The sequence below is a fragment of the Mixophyes fleayi genome, chromosome 7 (genome assembly GCF_038048845.1).
Source record: "Mixophyes fleayi isolate aMixFle1 chromosome 7, aMixFle1.hap1, whole genome shotgun sequence".
In the NCBI taxonomy this organism is placed as follows: Eukaryota; Metazoa; Chordata; class Amphibia; order Anura; family Limnodynastidae; genus Mixophyes; species Mixophyes fleayi.
Genome location: NC_134408.1, coordinates 25,692,342 through 25,716,982, shown reverse-complemented (window position 1 = coordinate 25,716,982; position 24,641 = coordinate 25,692,342). Strand labels below are relative to the sequence as shown.

The window sequence follows — 24,641 nt, the reverse complement described above, 5'->3', positions numbered from 1 at the left end:
ATAGGAGAAGCAAACGGATAGTTAGAGACAGCAGAATAAGACGATGAAAGAGATAACGCTATATATATATATATATATATATATATATATATATATATATATATTTATATATATATATATGTGTGTGTGTGTGTCTATATTTAATATATATGTATATAATATGCACCGCACTACAATGGAATGGAACATATCATCATCATCACCATTTATTTATATAGCGCTACTAATTCCGCAGCGCTGTACAGAGAACTCACTCACATCAGTCCCTGCTCCATTGGGGCTTACAGTCTAAATTCCCTAACAGAAGATATAACCTGTAGTTTATAGGTATATATTAGTGGTCAGTAGAGACCTACGGCCATAATTTTTTTTTTCTACCCAAATAACCTATATATTTTTTATTACTTTAGGTGGCGAATAGCTATAAAACATATTAGGATAGTAACTTTGCATCTTTCAGACATATCAGTAAGCATGTTTTATTCCACTTAAAAAAAATATATAGTTGATATAATATATTGTCCCTTTAAAAGTTAAGTTACATTAATAATAATTTTGCTTTTAGACAAAGAACACATATAATTACTACTATTAAAAAAACTATTCTAAAAAATTTATGGCAAAAATGTCATAAAGTTATTCTAAACCATGACATAAAATGATAATGGGGATGTGGCATATTTCTAAACTAAAGCTCAAAAATAAAATATAAGTAAAAAATGAATACTAAGGAAGACATATGCAACTAAAATGATGTCACAAAGATATGTGGGGCAGCACAGTGGCCTAGTGGTTAGCACTTCTGCCTCACAGTACTGGAGTCATGAGTTTGATTCCCGACCATGGCCTTATCTGTGTGGAGTTTGTATGTTCTCCCTGTGTTTGCGTGGGTTTCCTCCGGGTGCTCCGGTCTCCTCCCACACCCCAAAAACATACTGGTAGGTTAATTAGCTGCTATCAAAATTGACCCTAGACTCCCTCTCTGTCTGTCTGTGTCTGTCTGTGAGTGTGTGTCTACATTAGGGAATTCAGACTGTAAGCTCCAATGGGGCAGGGACTGATGTGAATGAGTTCTCTGTACAGCGCTGCGGAATTAGTGGCGCTATATAAATAAATGATGATGATGATGATAGTAGTAAGAATACAGAATTCTACTGCTGGCCAGAAATATGGTGATTTATACCATGTACAGTTAGAGATAACCAGGTCAGCTAACTGATCAGCACGTCTGACGTCATAAGAAGACTCCAAAGTGGTCTATAGACATATTGGAATGGAGCCTAAACGGCCACTTCTCTGTAATTCACCCCATTACATTTTTTTATTACTTTGTATTAAGTGTTCTACTATTTTAGAAGCATCTATATATGACCTTAGTGTTCCTAGGTGCAAAATAACAGTTGACAATGGCATTTGGACTTCGCACGATATCCCCACCATTAGATATACAGTATATGTAGCTATACTAATTTATGAAAAAATGGCTTTGGAGAGACATTGGTGAAATCAGCTCATGAATTCATTTGCACAGAGATCAACTTTCTTTTTTTGCAAGTTGTTTTATGAGCTCAGAACTACACCCATGAAACAAAAGGCTTATTTTCTTTCTTAACATAATATGCAGTTTATTTTGACACATTTCTTTGTTGATGTTCATAGTTAAAATCTCCTGATATTTATTCTCAAAATAAAGCTGTGCCCATTTTTGCTTGATTGCCTATTGAGCTTGGTAATTGGGAAAAGTGTTCTTTTAAACAGGATCTGTCTGATATAATGAATGTCCTTGTTTATAAGAGACATTGCAGCAATGTTAAAATAACATTATTGCTAAATAAATGACAGGTATTGCAACAATATTACCATCATACAACACTGTGCAGGTAATGAGCTTGCTCAACCGAGTCCTAGGGGTATATTTACTAAACTGCGGGTTACTAAACTGCAGGTTTGAAAAAGTGGAGATGTTGGCTATAGCAACCAATCAGATTGTATCTTTCATTTATTTAGTGCATTCTACAAAATGACAGCTAGAATCTGATTGGTTGCTATAGGCAACATCTCCACCTTGTCAAACCAGCAGATTAGTAAATATACCCACCAGAGTGAAGCAAGATTGGTCTCTAGCACTTTATTATACCAGTGTTTACAAGTCATTAGTCATCCACAATGATGACTAAAATATAACAGCTGTCTACACACAGAAGAGGCAGCCATTTTGTAGGCTGGACCAATAATAATGCAGCCAATCAATCAACTAGGAAATAGTGACATCACCAAAATCCTTCAATAAAATGTTTGAGGCATAATTCCTAGTGAACTGATAGGTCACATTTTCACTCATACCTTAAAATGGCTGCCCTCACTGTGCTAATATCATTCACGCAGGGTGCTGAGCCCAATGGGTTTGAAGCTAGTGTATACCAACAGCACTTCCAGGTATTAGAAAAACAATTGTCACTTTTCTTGTGACAGGGCACATTCTGAGAGTACTGCTGGCCAGTGATAAAGGACAGAGAATAAATACACAATGTTCTGGGGAAATTGGCCTTTTCGCACTGAGCCCTCCCACTCTTTCACACACCCTGGGAAGAGCAGTTGAAAGCAAGATAAGCTGATTACATTAGATCTGTCTTTCTCATCTGAATTGAAGTGACCACTTCACAGGTGATAAGATCCCTGACAAAAGGCATAAAGTCAACACTTGTATGTTTATTCCCACCAGCTCAGTAACGCCTCTTCTCCTATCTGATCCTTGCCGTTCCTTCATGTTCATTTGCTTCAAAGTTTAAGGGAAAATAAACTGGCAAACAGAAATAGATCTTGGTCTTGGATTACATTGATAAAGAATGCGTTAAAAAAATATTATTTCTTTTTGGGTGGGGGGGGGGGGGGTTGAGTTATCATGCATCTAGTCTGTCATATTTATAAACAGAAAGGCCCTCTTACCTCTCTGTCTGTCTGTATTACCAAGTATTGTTTAATTATCGTGTTTGTTCCCAATTGTAAAGCACTACGGAATATGCTGTCACTAAATAAGTAAATGTTGATGATGATAATTATCATGGTTAGTACAACATACAATAAGCCTGATACTCGAAATAGAATGTCTTCCTGAAAACACCTGTTGATAACTCAGAAACACAATGCTGCTGCCACTTGACACATAGATTGTAAATAACTGACCTTACTTGGCAACATCTTTAACCAAAAGTGCAGGCCATAGTTTGTTTCCATGGTTATCGTTGTTGCTAAAGAACGTAAGTTATTCACAACTTATCTGTCAAATAGCTGTGTATTGCGGAGTTATGAATAAGTGATTTCAGGCATAAGTCCTATTTCATGTATCAGGATTTATCCCATTAAGTTGTAGTGTCCTGCATATAAATTTAATTTAATTTAATTTAATATTTTTTGAATGGAGTTACTGTTTAAGTAGTCTTGAAAGGCTGCAATTTTTTTTCACTATCATTTCTATGGTTATAATTGGTAACTTTTGGCGGTGTACACAGAAAAGTTTTTTTTTTTTTTTTACAGGCGAGGGTCAGCACATAAACTGACAGGGCCAATCTTTTCATTCTGAAATGTTGAGAGTTAAACGCTGCCTTATCTCATCTCGGAGTACGATGGTCGAAAGTCTTCCCAAATGGACTATTGTCGCCTCACTTAGTTGGTCGTACAGTTCAATATTTTCGTTCCAATCACCTTTCCATCGTGTAGTGTGTATAAATTTACAATCGATCCACGATAATCCTCCGATACTTCCTGAAGCTGGGGCGTGTCTATGGAAACTGTACTTGTCCCACGTGGTGCGGTGTCTGCACTGACTTGTTAATTAGATAATTGTAACAGAATACTAATAGCAGTAGTCTATTGCATTGATGTGTCTAGCATATGGTAGCCAGTTTAATAAAGTGTAGTGTTATAACAAAACAAAGTTTTTATCCAACACCGTACCTGCAGTCTTCTTGCCACAGCAAGCAGGAAAAGTGCAGTTGCTTGTTGTTCTTTTACTGTATCCATTGTAGGGAAAAAAGTATGAATGAATGAAGAGACAGTGTTGTCTTCTGTTTTTATGTGTTTTTGGGTGTTAACTATAGTGAAAGCTCTGCCCCTTTATGCTAATGTCTTTGGTATATTGTTACATGACCCGCAAGTGTCACTTCAGTATGCACAAATTTAAAATCATTATTCACGACAACATGGCTGTAAAAAGTAGCTACCGGGACGGTCGCTCTTCCCTTTATAGTCTAAAACGAGGCTAGTGTGTATGCAGTCTATAGATCAAGCGATCAGACCATTGATCGGATGTTAAATCAATTGGCATAAAAAGTTGGTCGAAAATTAGGCAGTGTGCACCTAGCAAATTAGGCAGTGTGTACCTAGCTTAAGTCAATAAACTTTTTACTGATTTTATATCATAGTTGCCAGGTTGGCCTCCGGGAGATCAGGGTAGGAGGTGGGCGTGAGTGCGCAGGGCTCAGCGAATTGCATAATTTTGGCCCCGTCACGTAATGACGCAATCGCCTAATTTACCGTGGTGGGTCAAGCCATAAATATGCGATTGCCCGAGAATCGCGTCATGGAGACTCAAAATCTCCTCACTTCTCTAGAAAGTGGGCAGATGCGGGAGAATGCCCTGCCCTCCCAGAAGTCCAGGAGACATACCCGGAATTCAGGAGTCTCCTGGACATTCCGGGAGAGTTGGCAAGTATGTGTTATGTGTTACAACATGAAAAACAACAGACCTCTTTTTTTTAACAAACACTGCCTTGGAATGATTGTGGTGCTGTTATATTTAAAATGTCAAATTAATGCATAGACAGACATCTTTATTATAAAAGAAACCAATCATTTAAATTCTCTATAGAAACAACGCACCTCCAACCAGCACAATGAGCGAGGGTGAAAAAACGACAATGACGCAGGCAAATCAGAATCTTTGAAAATGAGAGACGGATGATGCTGCGCAGATGGAAAGTTATATATAACACATGCCCCTTGCTATGGTGTTTCATGACATCAGTTGGGTAATGTCACAGATTGTATATTTCCCAGCAGTAGAACATGGCTTTCAGAAGCTGTTTCACTAGCACACAGTCTGTAGAGCTCAAAATGTAGAGATGCTACATGCACATAGAGATCCCATTGAAGATTAAGTGCAGGTGAATGAGCTTCTGAACACAGCACTTCTGAATCTGGATGTGACACTGGCCTTAGAAAGTCATCTGCTGATTGCGAGCAGGGTTCTCTTACCTCTATGTCTGTATGTATTACCCGGTATTGTTTTATCGCTGTTTGTTCTAACTGTAAAGCGCTATGGAATTTGCTGCTGCTATATAAATAAATGTGAGTGCATCTATATTAGGGAATTTAGACTGTAAGCTCCAATAGGGCAGGGACTGATGTGAATGAGTTCTCTGTACAGCGCTGCAGAATTAGTGGCGCTATATAAATAAATGATGATGAAATGTTTGAAAAAATAAGTGAAATTACATCTAGGTATAAGGAGGCATTGCTTAATCTCCTCAAGAGAAGACATTATGACGTCTGCTAACGCGTATACAGCGAGTATAAGAAGAAGCATCCATTTTTCACTTTTTTTTACATTAATAGATTCCAATGAATTATGTGACATCTAATGATAATTTTAGCTATGTGTAGCCTAACAAAAGGAGGGAAAACTTATGTAATGAATTATTGATTGTTTATAACATTTATAATTAAGAAAAAAAAGCTTTTTATAGTTTTGTTTATTCTAAAGGATTTTGAGTTGAGCAGTAATAAAAACTTCTCAATAAATCCATTTTCATTTCATTATATAATGAAATAAATGTGAAAAATGTCAAAGGGTTGAATACTTTTTATACCCTCTGTATAATCTCCTGTAAATTAGAAACACTCAGGGGTAGATTTATCAAACCTTCTAAAAGGGAAACATGGAGGTGTTGCCCATAACAACCAATCAGATTCTAGCTATTATTTATTTAATGCATTCTAGAAAATGATAGCTAGAATATGATTGGTTGCTATGGGCAACACCTCAGCTTTTCCTTTTTAGAAAGTTAGATAATTTTAGGAAACTCTGGGAATATAAACTGCGTTTTCCAGCCACCACTTACCAACCTTTATCCCCTGCTCTCTGTGAGATCCAGGGGGGAGGTGAAGTTTAAGTATGGATGTGGGCGGGGCCCCGCAATGCAATGCCGCGTCATTTTACCGTGTGCGGTGGGGTCAAAATGGTGGCCACCATCCAACCCACTTCAATAGGAAGTAAGCAAGATGCTGGAGAACTACCTGTTCTCCCTGGAGACCTACCCACAATTTGGGAGTCTCCCGGACATATCAGGAGAGTGGGCAAGTCTGATACCCTGTCGTAGGAGCAGTATTATTTACTATGAACACTCATGTGACAGAAATTCAGTGCTTACACAGCCTGTCATGTCCAGGAACATGTACAGAAAAACACAGCGTATAAATGCAGAGCTTTCTAGGATAATATACGCCATAGTTGTCAACCTTTAACGATCGGCCTCCGGGAGTCTCAGTGTAGAGGGTGCGTGAGGGGGCGGGGCTCCGCGAATCGTGACATTTTGGCAAGGCCCCCGTGAAGTAATGATGTAAACGCGTCATTTTAGCACGGGGATCAAAATTATGTGATTCCCGGAGAATCGCATCATGGAGGCTTCAAATCTGCCCAGATGCGGGAGAATTGTCAGCTCTCCCGGGAGTCCTACCCGGAATTCGGGAGTCTCCAGGGAATTCCGGGAGAGTTGGAAAGTATGATATTCGCAGGTGTGCCCATTATGTATCATGAGAATAACATCCCATTACTGTACATTGTGATGTTGTATTTTGTGTGTATATGAAAAGCACTGAGAATAATGTCTTATGATTAACATTAGGGGATAGACTGTAGGACATCCATAAAAACTGGTCTCCGATCTCGGTGCAGAAAATGTGCTGCAGCCCACCGGGAGCAATGTCTAAATTTATGTAATGCAATTTAAAAAAAATTAAAGTAAATGTCTGAACTGGTTGCTGTGGACATGTTTTTGCAAATTTCCTCCATGATCTCTTATTTAAATTTGTTGTAAAATCCTCAACTGCACCTCTGCCTGGGAGCTCGCAGCAAAGCCACCCACTCTTCCTTATGGAATCTCTCCAACCATGTCTGGAATTCCTCTGCAGGTTTCACCGTTCCCAGAAAAGTCTGCAAGTTCACGACAGCTTATGCTCTACACATCCTGGAAGCTAATTTGTTCGGGAACAAAATTCCTAGACACATACCCAGTTTCCTTTAGTTTCACTTAAGTCACTGTACCAAAGACACATATATGTTCAAAGATGAAGGAATGCAATTAAAAATCAGTGGAGTAGCAAATAGAGAGATCCACGCTTTCCTGCCATAGGTCAAATAGTTGTTCCACTGCATTTTTATCCTGTTTCTCTTGGAACTGCGATCATTTGGGAAAGGGCAGAACCATTTAAGTACAGAGGTGGTAGGGATCGATGATCACTGTTTCCTCCTGACTTATTAAGAAGCAGGGTAATATTATTTTTTATATACATGAGAAATAATACAAGAAGATATATGCAAATTATTTATAGAACTGATCTCTCTGTATATTGGTTCAGGCCACCAAATGGCTTTCTCCACTGTCTGAAGGCAGCAGGTGTGTGTTTAATATCAGGAATAGGCTTCCAGTGGAACAGTGCCCCCAGTGGACACCGTGTTATAGACAAGACTAGAATACATGCTGGAAGAGAACTCAGACAGTGAAATACCCTTGTAGCTTAGGAAAAGAAGAATATTTGAACCAACCAGTACGGTGGTCTATCTGCATGGGGTTTATATTTTCTCTCTGTGTTCACGTAAGCTTTCTCAAGGTGTTCTGTTTCTTTGCATTGCTCAAAACCATAATGGGTAAGTAACCAACATTTGACTTAACTGGTTCTAGTATGTATTTTTGTGCCTAAACTATAATGATTGCTGATGCTGATTTAAATTTGCATTACTATACATTCTCTAGTTTACAGATTTGAAGCTATAAAAATAAAGGAGATATATCAGGTATTGTTTCAGTATAACCTGGCCGGCCTCCACCACCAAGGACTGGAACGCATTGCATTTGCCTGTTACGTATGTGACAGCCGTGGGACACTGCTTTGCAGTCACTCCGTCAGAGCTGTCAGCAGCCATCAGTCCTTGCGCTTACACAGCACCTCTCCAGGATCAGATGCCGGAAAATAACAGGGATACTTACTTCTAAATTTAGACACCTCTGACTCATTTTGGACCACACAAACTGATTTTTACACGTTTAAATCTTACAGCCAGCAATGTGTCAACATCATCACACCTGTTCCCAGGGGCGTAACCAAACATTTGTGGGTGCCATAGAAAAAAAGTTGGTAAGTACCCTTATGTTCTGCCCAATGCATAAAAACTCACATATATACGGGGCTCTGACGAGGAAGGCAGACCCACTGAGCTGTGCCCCATAGCACCTACATCCCTGCACCTGTGGTATTTACACCCTTGCTTATTCCAAAAGCATAAACTATAGTAGGGACCCTATAGCAGAAAACATAGCGATGGGTCCTGGCAGCCATGGGGTTAACAGAAGGCTGATGGACAAGAAGTTATCAATCAGAGAGAGAACAGCAACCTCCAGCATGTGTCTGTGTTGTAGGGATCTAGTGCAGTTGTTCACTGGGAGCTGGCATCTGTAGGGTTAAGGAAATAATGTTTACTCAGGCCAACTCCCAGAATCCTCCAGGGATTTCATATCATGTCTGCCTTCTGATCGGTACAGGTGGCCAGGCAATGTTATGCACACAATTTTGCTGCGCTGAGAGATGTGTGCCGCCCTTTTACTAATGAGCCGCCCAAGTCTTTGGCATTACGCTAGCTGCCCAGCTAATAGAGCAAGGAAAACAGAGGCAGAGGTTTATTTACTCCCCTTACTGCCACACATGGATACAAACACAATGAAGTCACTCACAAGCACCTACATAAATGCTAGAGTCCTTACACAAATCAGACACTCACCTTTTTCTATTTCCATACTTAATATTTGCTTCTAAGTATAAACCACAGACTTTTGTTAGTCAATAGTCCACATTATTACAAGTATACGTGTAGCCACGCACGGCGGAGGCAGACGTTTTTTTGGGAGACCTTATACTCGTGAGAATGTAAGCCTAAGAATTTATTAAGAACCACTGATGTCACTAAGGCATGAGGCAATCTGTGCCTCGTGCCTCAGTAATGCTGCTTGTTCCTATTGAGTAAATAGCATGGTTGTCAACCGTCAGTAACTTTACTGACAGTCACTAGAAGCTAAGTCAGTTTTTTTTTCTTCCAGTAAAAGGTTAAACATTTAGAAATCCTTATAATTAAGACCTCCTACCAGCTAGTCGGGTTCCACATATGCATATCCCCGCAACGTTGAGTTAACCCTTGCGGCTGCTAACAAGCTGAATATTGATCAGCAGCCTTGGAGAGATATTATTGATGAATTATGGCCATAGATGATTTATGACTATGGGACTGGCTTAGGAGGGAGGAGAGCAGAACCTTACCACGTTCTCCACCGCAAGGTAAAAGTGTCTCTAAAAACGCTTCCTCTCTGTCCCTTTATCTCATCATATAATCTCATCCTGGAAAATGAAATCTGCTTTGCTGAATTATTTCGGCTTCAACTTTTAATTCCCAATATTACATTATGGAATGTAATAAAATCATTGTAAAATATATTTAATAAGTAGCAGAGACTTGTTGAAAATCCTAGATTTGTGTAATTAAGTGCAATGGTAATTTGTGAAGTCATAGTTCTATTAAAATCAATGGCAAACTGTCCCTTTGGATTTGCAATGTCTTAGTGGCATAACTGGGGCTATATAAAGCAGCAATAACAGGCCCCTCCCAAGTATATGACAAAGTCATTTGGAGAACAGAACACGGAACTTTAACGCTTTACACAACAATGTCACACTTGGAGCTCAGTCCATTGAGCAGATTTGTGTGTATATAAATATTTGTCCGCAGACATCAGCAGCTTGTCCATTCCAGACACCTATTTTAAAAGGCCATAATCTCTTTGGTCCTCACCTGCAAAATACCTAACTAATTTAACCTGTCAGTCTTTCCCCCCCACACTAATTCCTTGTTTAATATGGAAATCCTTCTCCAATAGTGCAATAGAAAGAGCAATAGCCCATTAACACCTCTTACAAAGGGCTCCACATTACAGTATTCATGGCCCTGGCGGGAGGTAGCCAGGAGCACAATAAGTTTCACCTCAATGAAGGGTGAACTAATTTGCTGGGGAAACCAGACCACCAGTTTGTGTATGAGGAGTGTGTATTGGAAGTGAGGGGGTGGATTACATTTTATGTGCAATTATTCCTTGTACGTATTCCGTAACGACGCTTTCCCACCCATATTGTGTAAAATTAAATACAAATAAAATCGACTATTTAGTTGGTTGAAAAACAAAACCAAAGTTTACTGTTTCTGTTTTACACTAACTCAGGTGTAGGCAACGATTGACCCACCAGCTGGTGGGGCACGCTGGGACTTGTATTTCCACAACAGCGGGTGAACCACAGGTTACCCAAGTCTTCTCTACCTATTCAACGTGTTAAGTGCGATCCATAGGAGAGGCTAAATCTTGCTATCTAGAGACAGGCTCTGTGCGTAGTCAGCTGGGTGATTACTGCTACAACAAAATGTATATTTTATTGAAGCAACCTCCAGCAGTGACAGAACACTTGTTTCAGTGGATGAAAAAACCTGCCAAATATAAATATTTAAAGAAGCGATATTTCCCCTTTGACCTTTATGTTTTATTGATTACACAGCATAGCTCATAGTTTGTTGAGAAGAGAGGAGGGCGGAGACCTAACACCAAAGATCTACTGCGGCAGATGTATGATATGTCATTAGAACCTTATATGGTGATGGCTGTGTCAGATCACGGGAAGCCAGTGCCTGGTCCGTGCTGCACTATGATGCATGTCACCCACATGTCAAACTACAACACGCCACATTCTCACCAGACCAGTCATGTGCCGCGGTTAGTCACAATTTCTGTATATAGTGGTGGTGATTTACTGATAAGGTGAAGTGACACATGGCAAACTAGCCAATCATCTATTAGCGCTTGCATTTTGTTAGTTAATGTCCACCAATCACAGGGCTCCCACGGTCTTATGATGTGGAATCATTTAAATCACTCCCATTGTATATTTCATTCTGGGTGTTACATAATCCAAGGTTGCAATATTGAGAATGAGCAGCTATTGATGATATCAGATGCTGGCTAATGTTGACATTATCTAAACCTAAGTAACAAACTTGTTATCCATATTGGGTGTTTTGCAGGAATACATTTTTCAAGGGGCAAATGTCAATTATAAAACACTTTATGTGTGGCTTTTGTAAATTAAAACAAGTAGGAGTTCATTTAGGATGGGGAAAATGATTTACTCTCATACTTGGAGTTATCACTTTCCTACTCCACTTCTTTTATATAGGCCATAAAGCTTAAGCTACATGTTTAAAAACAGAACTAAGAGCGGCGATGAATATTGGAAATTCCTACAGAGTCATTGATTTAAAGTTAGGCACCAACGTTAAAAGATTATCATCCCCTAGCTTAATGATGGGAACATCTACAGGGTTTTCAGACGATTATCGGCCGAATCACACAATAAACAACCATTCACCTGATATCACATTGGTGTGTATGCTACAACGATGAATGATTATATGGTATTCCATATACCGCTCAGTCACCAAGATGTCCTGTAGTGGAGGTGCGCTACTAATTGGCTTCATACATAGATGCTAAGGCTGGTTCAGAGTATACAGTAAACCTCCTCTAGGCTCCGTTACCTTTGGTGTCTAGCAGTCATATCACCATGCAGTCTATGATCTTAGTAATATTACACAGAACATTTTTTTGCATTGCCATAAGACACAGTCAGAAAACTCACTGGGAAGGTTACACTCAGAGTCCCCTCCACTCGTTAAATTATAGGCAGGGTCCTCAACTCCTACAATAGCACTGCTTATACATCTCTCTGCGTAAGTGTTGTCTTGCATGATATATCTCGTCACAATGCAATTATTATTCCACTAGTGCCACAATATGAACTTCTTTGTACCACAGATGGTGAAAACATATTAATGTATCACACACAATCGCATCTGCCCCCCCCCCCCCCATCCCATAGTGGGCTAACTTGGGCTGGCTTACTGCCATTTTTGTACCTTTAAAACGTTCCGACTGGGCTGTTGAGCAGAGTCTTGAACCGCAGGCTGAAATTTGCCATCCAGCCTATATATATATATATATATATATATCTATATCTGTACAGCATATATTGCATCTGAGTAGTAAAAGCAGCTGTACCTGGCAGGGCATAACCGGGACAGATTGAATAGTCCTTCTCTGAGAATATCACCACAATGCAGGGATGGAGTAATATAATGATTGTAAAATCCCTGTTCCTGTGTAATCACTTAATTTGTGTGTACTGTAGTCATCACTTATTATATTCCTCAGTAGTGTGTGAGACACACACACACTTACTTGCTGGGACCCCCCTCCTCTCACACCGGAGAGCCTCGGAAGGAGTGATACTTAGAAGTGGGAGGGGGAGGAATGGCCAGAGTAAAGTGTATTGCCTTGAAGTGGTAGAGGAGAGGAAGCACACTGCCATAGTATAGCACATCTCAGGCTGCTCTGCATAACACAGCATCTACCAGCCTTAGTCGCTCATACCTTACAGGAGATTCCTCAAACTTCCAACATCATCCTTCCATTTATTTTCTCACTAAGTTTTCTTACTTTCCTGTTTTATTCTCATTCCCCTCTTACTTTTTCCCTCTGATTCTTTCCTATTTCCCCCCCTAACTTTTTTTCCCTTAATCCTTGTCCCGTCTGCAACCTTGCTGCGAGAATTTCAGCTGGTGAAAACCTGTTAGGATTTTTTTTTTTTTTTGGTGACATTTGCTGGAAAACGCTGCATCTCCCTTTGGAAGTGCCAAAGACAATGATGTCCGGATATTAACCCCGTGTCGGTGTAGAGGCTTTGATATCAGGAGTATATCCACTGTCTTCAAATTGTAAGTCGTTCTTTTTCTTGGTGCTGGCAAATTCCTTGTTGTGTTCACTATAGTCCAGAAAGGGTCTGGGCAAATGATTTTCTATTCTATAGTCATATATAGCAGCTCTATGAATAACAAGAAAAATGTGGGATATTCTTGAAAATACAGAACACCCAACTCCAAAAAAATGTGACTAGCGAATTATAACTGATTCTAAGTGACGCTTTGAATTTTAAATAATGCTTTTATATAATATTCTCCAAGGCTATTCATGAAACAAGAGGTGTCTAGAGATAGGGTCATAATGTCACGTAATATCACCCATATTTGAGACCCAAGAATGGGAACGTTCAGCAACGGAAAATATTTTTTGTATAATATAAATTTCCAAACTCTCCGGTGAAGCGAATACGTCTTACAGAATTAAGTCATTTCATTATTTAAGGCCGCACATTGATTGTTCTCTGTGTACGTTAATTTTCTCAATGTTATAACAGTTAATGATTTATTTATTTTTTACGGTAATTTAAAATATTTAAATCAATTTTTACAACATTTACTGCTAATCAGATTTATTTATTTATTTTTTAAATCGTACTAGAGCAGAGCCGGTTTTCAGCCAATGATGATTCCTGATTTAAGTCTAAATATATATGAAGGACTAGAGGAATAATAAAATAGAACAATTAAAACAATTTGTCCAGCTTCTGAACAAAATAAATACATCTAAATTTAAAGGTTGACAAGGCGCTTTGTCAGCATAAAGTAAGTGATTGACGGAAAAGGGTTGTTAAGGACAGATTATAGAAGAGACACTTGTGATTTTACATGGTAAGAGATTTGGAACCTGGTAACCCAGTAATTATGCACAGTGAATTCATCTATAGGACCTATTTAGCACAGTCAAGCTGGTGTTAACAAGGGTTATGCAGGAAACCCCTTAAATGGAGATTTGAGCAATGGGAAGATTTTAAACACAAATGGACTTTAAGGAAAACTCTTATTTGTATTTGTTAAGCTAATAATTTAGATGAGAATGGTCACAGATGTGATCTATAAAAAAAAGTTTAAAAGTGTAAAGCTTGGAAGCATTTATTACATACAGTATAGACATTCTCCTAGCCGTTGGAGCGGCCTGGAAATCACTGAAGGACATTGCATCGCTAGCCAGTGTGGTACAAAGATATTTAAATATTTAAACTGAAAATGCGATTTTTGTTTTGCGCCAATAAGCCAGTGCTTTATTTTCATACCTTGCCTGACAACTTCTTATACCATATTATTGCTTATATCAAATAATCTGAAATAATTGTTAGGTGACTCATACAGTGTACACCTCTGACCGATGCTGGCAAAGTGATGTTAGATACTGCTGCTGTAAAGCGCCAGTCTATTATTTTCACCATTTACTTTGCACTGTCTCTATCCCTCAAGCCTCTCTCCTTTGCTGCTCTCTACCTATGGAACTCCCATCCATATGTTGAGAATTTATCCTTACTCTTGGGAGGTTCTAAGAGTTCATGGCACACAATGCACAAGTATACCATACCATAACATGGATATTTGAATAGTCACCCTCTATACGAATAGGGATAAACCTAAAATGGAAATTGTTTCTCCATAACGCACTGGTGGTCTTTTTAACCCATATCTGGATTTTTTTTTTTTAAATAAAATTGACTGGAACAATGGTCTATTGTTCAGACACTGGCTGATTATCTAAGTCTCCCATCAAACACTTTGATTGTAAGCTCTGAGGGACAGAGTCATATTTCTTGCTATGTCTTCAATCCACTACTGTAGTTTTCTTTATTGTGATCTCTGGTCTACGATTATATACATATGTCAATGTCATTACCATTAGACATTCTCTACTACTTATTCAACACATATATGGATGTTTGTTAAATAGCGCACAACATGTACAAATCCAAAATACAGGTTGTTTTTCTTTATTAAATTGGATTTATCAATACTAGTGCAGGGCTGCCTTGGAGCTGATTCAGATATACTGCATATCTGCCATTGCTATGCAGCATGCATATGAACTAATTGCAATGCAGCATGTGCATTCATGTGTTCAGTTTTCGAGTAACTGCTCAACAACCGTATTTCCAACAATTATGCAAATCTTCCACATTTTTTTTTTACTATGTATAATGCAACACAGTATTCAAGATGTAACGATGTTCCATGTGTTATACGTAGCTAACATTATATAGCTAGAATAAAATACAGCATTTTGTGTTTAATATAGCACCTGCAATTCGTTCACTTTCAGAATTCACACAAAGGGAATGCATGACAACCAAAATGTTAAACATGTTAATAGTAAGGAAAATATGGCATACCACAAGCATGGATTAATAGGTGAGCCAACCAGTTTGTAAGTGTAGCTTTTCATAAGGCAAAATAACATTGTGAACCTGATGTTATAGATCAGGAATTTATGGCAGTAGAAGTCTGTATGCCAACCTGGGGCAACCTGTGGCTAGACGCTTACTGTACTATAATGCTCAACAAGGCTGGTAGTTTAACAGGGGCTGGGGGAACAAAGGCTTTTCTACCCAATATACACACAAATAACTTATCAGGATAAAAAGTGTGACTATGAAAATGAAAGCTTCCTCTAGGGGGAGCTCTTTCCCAGCTCCAGCTTCATTAACCAGTCTCATGTATAGTCTTTAAAGGGTAATGAATCTGGTAAATCCTTTTTTTTTTGGGGGAGGGGGGGGGGGGGGGGGGGGGGCGTGGGGGAAGGGGGTCATTTTCTATCTTTTTAATGTAATTGTAATTCTGATAGTCATCAATACAAAATGCTCTATTCAGGTATTTTGGGGCTGTGACCGGTTGCGCACTTTTTTTTTTTTTTAATTTCAAGGTGGTTGGACAAAACACTGATAAGGAACAATAAACGAACCTCAATTCACATTTACCGACATTTCATAATAAAACTTTCCATATGCATATATATAATGCAACATGTACGACTCCAAAGCACACTGGGCATTCTGTATGGAACTGTCCTCTCGTCCTTTTAAGACGTGTCGCCCTATGTAGAAATAAATACTCTGTAGAGAGAGCCCTTAAGAGAACCATTAACAGGAAATGTGAATCTTAATGACAAGCCTTCATAGCAGCTTCAATCAAAAACGTGTTTAATAGCACAAGAGAACCTGAGTGAAGAGAGCCCTTACTGGTAAGAACAAGTCTCATTCAACCTTTCGGCAAAATGGGCTGCACCAAGAGAGCTTTTATCGGTAACTGTAAGCATAAACTTAATTAGTCAAGGGAGCCTCTAATAGTGCCTATGAGCACCAGTTACCGCACACAAGCTGTGCTAGGAATATAACCAAGCTAAACGTCTTAGGTGTAATTAGAAGGTAAAAAAGTAGCAATGTGCTAAAATACAAAATACAGCTGATTTATTAGCATGAGAGCAGTAGGACACATAGGCAGTAATTCACAGCAACCAAAGAGACATGTGCATTAAGCAGTGTAATTCAGGGTAGGCTAATGAAAGCAAATGTCTGAAGGGATGTTACTGCTATACTGTGCAGCTTGGATTATGGGGTGGATTCAGGAAACCTTCTAAAAAGGAACAGTGAGGGAGTTGCTCATAGCAACCAATCAGAATCTAGCTATCATTTTCTAGAATGTACTAGATAAATGATACCTGTAATCTGATTGGTTGCTAACTGCAACTCCTTCATTTACATAAAATATGGCGGAGTGGATGAATACTATGGAAAAGGTACCTGCTTTCCGCGAGGACGCACAGTCGTATTGTCCCTACAAAGGTCTTGATTTTTCCATCAACTCAGCAGGGCCACAGATTCGGTCTTGTCCTATATTTAGGATGAGATGCATTTTGTATCCTACTACTGAAGGGTGCATTTCTAGGCGCACTTAAACCCATGTAATGAAATCATTTAAATACACAAAACTGACATATAATAAAGACAATCCTGATGTCACCTCACTCTCATTATTAATTTAAGACAGAAATGAGGATACACCAAGCGACGTTTTGAGACAAAAGAGAAACGTTTCAATGAATTAAGAGGGCGATCTGAAAGGGGTTATAGGCTGGATGTTGTGCTGTTTCCATAATGCGATTTCTTTACTAGAGATAGGCACAGCATCATTTTCTGTTAGCGGTTCCGATGACGCAAAGTGCACTCCTACCAATTAAGAAGCAGAGCTGCTCTGCAGATCTTGCAGTTCATAAATGACCCTTATTGATGTCTTTCTTAGTACCCTGAAACCTAGTAACATTTTGATTCCTGGGGTTACTTGTCTTTAAGGATTTAGCAAAAACACATTCGTGTAATTCAGATGCAATATGTGATTTGGACTTGTCACCAGGGAATAAGGCTTCGGTTACCTGTTTGGTGGATGAGTTATCAATTGTCGGAAGACAAAAGGTTGTATTATTACAGCTGCACTTCCATGCAATGACAGCCATAAAAGAGTGTGCTGAAATAGGATGTCACTGCTGATCCCCCCCAGCAGGATCCCTAATCTGTAGCTCATACTGCAATGACCAAAGCATTGAGCCATAACACCGATGCAAAGGAAGCAGACAAATGTGTAGTTTGCCCACAGAGCTCACAATCTTCCATGACTACCAACGGGTGACTAACAGTCAATGTGCATTATTTAGATTGTCTAGAACAATTATCACGCGCAATGTGGAGAGACCTATTTCACAATCATAGAAAGCTATTTTTACTACACTACCTACACACTTGACATTTGAGAACTATGCTTATTTTCATAAAGTTTGTGAGAGAGAATAATAAACAAGACAGTAAATCCCATCACAGTCCCATTTTGAGCCAAATGGCCTAAGTATTGGGCTTATGTGATTTCTGGATGACATGTAAGACCATACTGGATGACAGAGAAATTCTGGGCTACATTATGGGAGCATTTGCATAGAATACCTACATTAATCCCTTAACTGCTAAATGATTCGCAGCAAAACTGGATCATCCATTAGGCAACCTAGGCTGCCATTGGGCACTCAGGGGCTCAGAATACCCTGACCAGTTTGTGAGTTGGGCAGCAGACATCTCTATATTGCAAAATATAAAATCGTTATACTTTACACTCCTCCTCCAGCACCATACTCGGGTTGCAGATGATAAAGTAACTATCTATCACAGTTCTTCTGTGGTTGAGAGCTTTCACTTACAGAATGTACTTCTCCTTACTCCTTCTGCACAGTACTTAAAGGGGTCACATGGTTATACTATTAGGCCAGTCACACATAAAGTGCACACATCCATGGGGCTAACATCACTCACTCGGCTCAGCCCTGCTCACCCCTCCTTTGTGGGGGCGACTATTCACATGTTTGGGCTCTGACACTTATTTGCTACTGCTCTCTCTAGCCCCTTCTGTGTATGCTGCCTTCAGCAGGATGTCACTGGGTTCACACACTCAGATGCTGTGCCTCTCAGTCATACCGTTATATTCTGAGGTAATGTGGTATAGTCCCCCTGACTGTGCTCTCCTCTCTATCATTCTAAGGTAATTTCTCCCTTAAATATGTCCCATTTCACTCATATTCTCTCTGCCATAATGTACTTTGGCCCTCGTAATTTCAGATTAGAAGCAACGTCCTACTTCATATTTTTTAATGTGTGCAAAGCATTAGAGATAAGTTGGTTTTCAGTTTGAAATCCACTTCTGACACACAGATATTCTCACAGAAGGAAACGAATGGTGGGTGATTTGAGTTTTTTAAACAATCAATCAGAATCCAATTTACAAATAAGCTAGAAAGACTTTAAAGGGTACGTCCACTTTTGCACAAGACCCTGCTTACTTAGTCACTTATTTAACAAACAGAGAGCTGCCCAATCCCGCCCTTCAAATATTTGAAACTGGAAGCAGCTGGGACCAAATCTCCATGGGGTATATTTACTAAACTGCGGGTTTGAAAAAGTGGAGATGTTGCCTATGGCAACCAATCAGATTCGAGCTGTCATCTTATAGAATGTACTAAATAAATGATAACTAGACTCTGGTTGTTATAGGCAACATCTCCACTTTTTCAAACCCGCCCTTTAGTAAATCTAGCCCCATGTGTGCTAGCAGAGTAGAGAGAGTCCATCCTTGCCTTCCCCCACAGAGCTTCCCCCTATTTTTCAAATGGGGGCATGTATGATAGAGGAGGGGATTATCCAAAAATGAATTTCCCCTTTAAAGTATAAGTCCTACTTTGCTTAATGTATTTGTGTTTGAGTCCAAACGGTGTGTTTTGCAGTTAGATTTGTGCTAGAGTGTAGCCAACCAAGACTTATCCTTTGACCAAATTGATTTACAGAAACACTTTGCATTATGTGCTAATGAGTTTTTGCATGGGATTGTAAGATGGTGACCAAACTTCCTGCAACTTTTGGTCTAGGTCACCCTCCAGCTTTGGGTCATAGAATGGTGACCCACTGAGGTATAAAAGGATTTTGTGACCTACCTGAGCCGGCTGAAATGTCATGACTGAGTTCTTTTTATGCCGAGGTCTGAGGAGGGAGAGATGGACCTCCTGTCATTAAGCTGCATATGCGCCTGTGGGGTCAGGATTCTGACATTTTGCCCTTCAAGAAAAGAATTAGCAATTGATCTCTCAGGAAGGTATATTATTTCCACCGCTCACAGTTATATAAATTACACTGCTATGTAGTGACTTTATAAAACCGCTTTGTGAGGTACAAAAAGTGGTGCAGACTTCATAACATGATGCATAACATTTACTTTATAAACAAAACATGTACTGTTGTTAGAAGACTAGTGAAAGGGGAGTCACAACTATTGAATGATTTCTCATTCATGTCTATGTGCACTGGTGCAATACTCTGAAAGGCTGCACTTGACTACAGACCTGAACTGAGGAAGTTATTTTATTCTAGTGTTGTCTTGTGATAATGCCGTTCACGTTTCACAAAGTAGAAATGTCATTTTATGAAAAAGGAAAATGAAGCCCCTCCTTCTTTTGTGACGTCAAGCGGACATTTTTTCTTTACATGTCCCTTAATGGTTTGAGAAGAGCATATTGCTGTAGAGCTACATTTTACGCCTGCTGACGGGAGGAGCCAAGTAAATAGGGTTATTCCTTGTTAAATATGGGGGGGGGGTACTCTAGAGAACTTGGAGATGTGGAGACTGCATATTTATCAACATAGGTGGTGGTGCCTGGTGTAGCGACTGGCCCCTGGATCTCTTTTTGGAATTAAAAACTTGCATTTTGCATGCCCCCTGAAGTGGCAGCGATTGCCTGCAATTAAATCAGTAGCACAACATCTTGAAACATTTTATATGGAAAAGCACATTTATATATAGACAGAAACCATTCTAATTAAAACATTCAAATATACAAATATGAGACACCAAATATAAGCAGCCATTATAATTAAGGCATAAATGAGGTTCCAAGGAGCACTAATCAAGTTGTAATTAAGTGTGTTGTGAAATGAGATAGTAGGCAGGAGGGTGATGTTATATTTTTGCACTTTAAAAATTTAAATGGGATGGTCCATCTGTGCATCATCCTGGAGGACAAATAGGCTCATTTGAACAAAAACATTTTTATTTTATTTTTGCATTTTTCTGGTTTGCAAAATGACAGTTAGAATCTGATTGGTTGCTATAGGCAACATCTCCACTTTTCAAACCCGCCGGAAAACTCTCAGCTTGATACATTTACCCCATGATGTTATTTGAATTAAAAAAAAATGATTTAAGGATAAAAATAGATAAAAATAAGAAATGGTCTCAAGATGAGCGATGGAGAGAAGGACAACTTTTGGCTCACTAGCTGCTGTGGAACTACTAATCCCAGCATGCCCCACCAACATACTCAAGTCTGAACAAAAAATCTATTCATGCTCTGCTCAGTTTAAAGACAATGAATAGTCTTGGTTTTTAAAGCAGTGACATTTCTCGCCCACTAATACCGTCAGTCCCGGATACATGTTTGTGTTGATTTAAAAATCCTTACTTTCATTTGGGTGTTCTCAGATAAACTGGCTGTACAATACACATACCACACTTTCATTAAAAAAAAAACAAAAAAAACCAATTGCCCACAAAGGGAGTCCACATGCACCTGCATTAGCTACAAGCTCTGGCGTTAGCCAGTGTAGGAGAACCCACAATGAGAACTGTGGCTTTATTCTGTAGCCCTTCTATCAAACACTGCAAGAAAGGGATTTCTAGAGCTTTACTGCAGCAATGAAATTTAAGTTTACAGCGTCTGTGCATTCACGTATACTTTTTATGTGGTGGCCTGCATCAAAAAGCTGCGTCTGCAACAAAGGAACCTGGACGGATACAAACGACTGGCCATTTTAGTACAATTGAACGATTTACAAATGTGAATTGAACAAAAAAAACTGTTTTATATCAGACTTGAGCAACCTGCGGCTCTCCAGCTGTTGATTGGCAGCACATGATGGGACTTGTAGTTCTACAGTGTGCCTACCTTTCTCCGTATGATTATTCATCTTAAGTGGGCAGTGTCATTTAGTAGAATAAACCACAAACCCCAAAAAATCCTGAGACCATAAAAATAAAATATATATTTGTCCTTAGATGTTACAAGTCAGCTCCTTATAAGGGGGTGGGCGCCACCTCCCTCAATATAAAATCAAACAAAATGTAAATGGTCTGGATTTCAGAGTAAATACTTATTATGTAGTATTTATATTCCCCATACATGTATTTTTTGTCCTCACATTTGTATGACTATGTTATTAGTTTTTTTTAATCAAATGTATATATGATTTTGAATAAAAGTGTAATAGTGTTTTATAGGTAGAAGCCAATTGTGTTTTTTCCTGCCACATTCATCTTACTTTATAATTAACTTGCTTATATTATTTTGTAAATAGTATATTACTTACTGCCCACTCTATTTGAGAGTGTAGTTTAGTAAGCAGCTAGAAAAGTTATAATAAGATATCGTGAAATCCATACATTTCAATCTTTAGGAGGATACTGTATTACTTCATCAAATGAATACTAAGGGCTAGATTTACTAAGCTGCGGGTTTGAAAAAGTGGGGATGTTGCCTATAGCAACCAATCAGATTCTAGCTTTCATTTATTTAGTACTTTCTACAAAATGACAGCTAGAATCTGAATGGTTGCTATAGGCAACATCCCCACTTTTTCAAACCCGCAGCTTAGTAAATCTAGCCCTTAGTCACAGTGTGATGAATTGATTTTGCAGAAAAATATTGAAAAAATGATTTCAGATGCACATTAAATGTATCACACACATAGACTCCAGAACAACACAACACCTCTAAATATATAGGCTTGGAGGGTGGCTGAATCTTGTGATGTGGGTGGCTTCACCCCCTGCTATTTGAACTGCCACCCCTGCACAGTATATCTCATGACTCCCTCCCCCCCCTCTCTCACTCAATCCCTGAGTCTTTTGAGAATTCCCCTTCTCAACTGTCTCTGCATCTAAAAAACATCACTTCAAACTAAGCCCTCATCTCCTGCCCCTCCTTCTAATTACACATGCAGAAGGCACATAATTCCCAATTGTACCCCTATAAACACAAGACGGAAAGGTCTCTGTGTGAGCTCCTGTGCAAGGCTGATCCTTGTATTACAAACCACAAAGAGGAGGGGGGAGCAGAAGCGGAGGGAGAAGTATATATACTGTTCAGGACAATGGATCTCTGTAGAGGAGTAAGCAGTTTAGAGATGGTAAGAGAGTAGGCAAGCTGGTCGTTTGACCGTACTGCCCAGCAGCAGGTGCAGCAGTATAATGCCAGCATGCCCTCACTCCAGCAGCTAAGACAAAATTCCCACTGCATGTGACATACCTGGACTGGTGGCCGTCCATGGCAGATGTCTTATACTGGGGGTTTTACATGATTGTTCCAAAGTTCTATATTCTATAAAAATAACAAGAGCTTACAAACATATATCTGCAGGTGAAGCAAGGCTATTTTAGACAAGAGCCCTGATTGTGTGCTCATTAGCGAGGGCTGGCCTCCAATCATGCCACACTCACATATATATCATCATCATCAGCAGCAGCTATTTATATAGCGCTACTAATTCCGCAGCGCTGTACAGAGAACTCACATCAGTCCCTGCCCCATTGAAGCTTACAGTCTAAATTCCTTAACATACACACACACACAGAGAGAGAGAGAGAGAGAGAGAGACAGACTAGGGTCAATTTGCTAGCAGCCAATTAACCTACCAGTATGTTTTGGATTGAGGGAAGAAACCTGAGCACCCGGATGAAACCAACGCAAACACGGGGAGAACATACAAACTCCACACAGATAAGACCATGGTCGGGAATCGAACTCATGACCACAGTGCTGTGAGGCAGAAGTGCTAACCACTAAGCCACCGTGCTTATGTAAGTGGGTGGGGCTAATGCTGCATACTCAGAGCAATTACATGAGGTAAAGCAGACCTGTCACCTGCACTGGATGCTGCCATTTTGTGGGATGATCAAATATTCACTTAGATTTAATACCTAACAAAAACATAAGTCAGGGAGTGCCTAAGTGATGTCACAGATTCTTTGCAAATAGTTAGATAATGGTTCCGCCCACATAATGGATGCCTCTACTGTGTGTAGGCGACAGGTCCACTTTAAACCTGCATTACCTCCTAATTTTAATTGTAACCAACCTGCTGCTTCCCCTTCATTGAATCCCAGGGGCTCCTCCTCTGGCTCCATGGTTCTTCTCACAGAATCGGCTGAAAATTGGAGTTGTGATGACCAGGTCCGGAGCTACGACTAGGCGATCAATGACTTTCGTCTAGGGGGCCAAGGTTTAGCAGCGCCTAAAACACTCACATAATGTCACTCATTCAATGTTTTTATGTTCCTCGCGGTGCCCCCTGTTTCCTGTTTTTGACGTCAGACACTCTCATGGAGGAGCAGCAGTCAGCAGTTATGGCAGTGTTGGCTAACCTGTGACACTCCAGGTATTGTGAAACTACAAGTCCCAGCATGCTTTGCCAATATATAGCAGCTTATTGCTGGAAGAGTATACTGGGACTTGTAGTTTCACAACACCTGGAGTGTCACAGGTTAGACAACACTGAGCTAGGGGGCGCTCAGGGTACTTCCACTAGCCCTGTGTGTGACATTGTGGCGAGGAAGGTGTGAACGGGTGGACCCCCCTCCATAGCCATTTTGAAGTGCTAACTTAAATGTTCTCCATGTTAGGTGCTAATGCAGATGTTCCATAGTGTGCCAAATTATTTAACGCACCATGCGAAGTTATGTAAAAAAAACAAACACGTCAATACAGGAGCATAACCAGATACATGGGTCTCAGCAGGCGTATATAGAAATAACGTTAGTGGCAGAAATCCATTTCTAGCCCTGGGGCTAGAAATGAGCGTGGTCAGCTACTAGTGTGTTGAGGATATGGTACTAGTCTGGAAACATAGCTCTCTGCCGGACTGGAAGCATGTGACATGCGGGAAGGGGCTTCTCTGGCTTTGGCTCATACCGAAAGGCGGCT

At 39.7% G+C, this 24,641-nt stretch overlaps 1 protein-coding gene and 1 long non-coding RNA gene across 2 annotated transcripts in view; one reads left to right on the top strand and one right to left on the bottom strand.

Annotated features, from left to right (window-relative positions):
* The window catches only part of LOC142097548 (uncharacterized), a 221,564-nt gene that overhangs the window by 79,675 nt on the left and 117,248 nt on the right, over nucleotides 1-24,641 (bottom strand). Inside the window, exons 2-3 of the long non-coding RNA XR_012678208.1 lie at nucleotides 19,605-19,725; nucleotides 16,879-16,968 (exon numbers count right to left, since the gene is read on the bottom strand). This is a non-coding gene — a long non-coding RNA (uncharacterized LOC142097548). The remainder of the gene's footprint in view (nucleotides 1-16,878; nucleotides 16,969-19,604; nucleotides 19,726-24,641) is intronic.
* NTN3 (netrin 3) overlaps nucleotides 12,724-24,641 on the top strand; it is a 54,628-nt gene continuing 42,710 nt past the window's right edge. The window contains exon 1 of the mRNA XM_075179466.1: nucleotides 12,724-13,138. The gene's annotated coding sequence lies outside the window, so the exon portion shown is untranslated. The remainder of the gene's footprint in view (nucleotides 13,139-24,641) is intronic.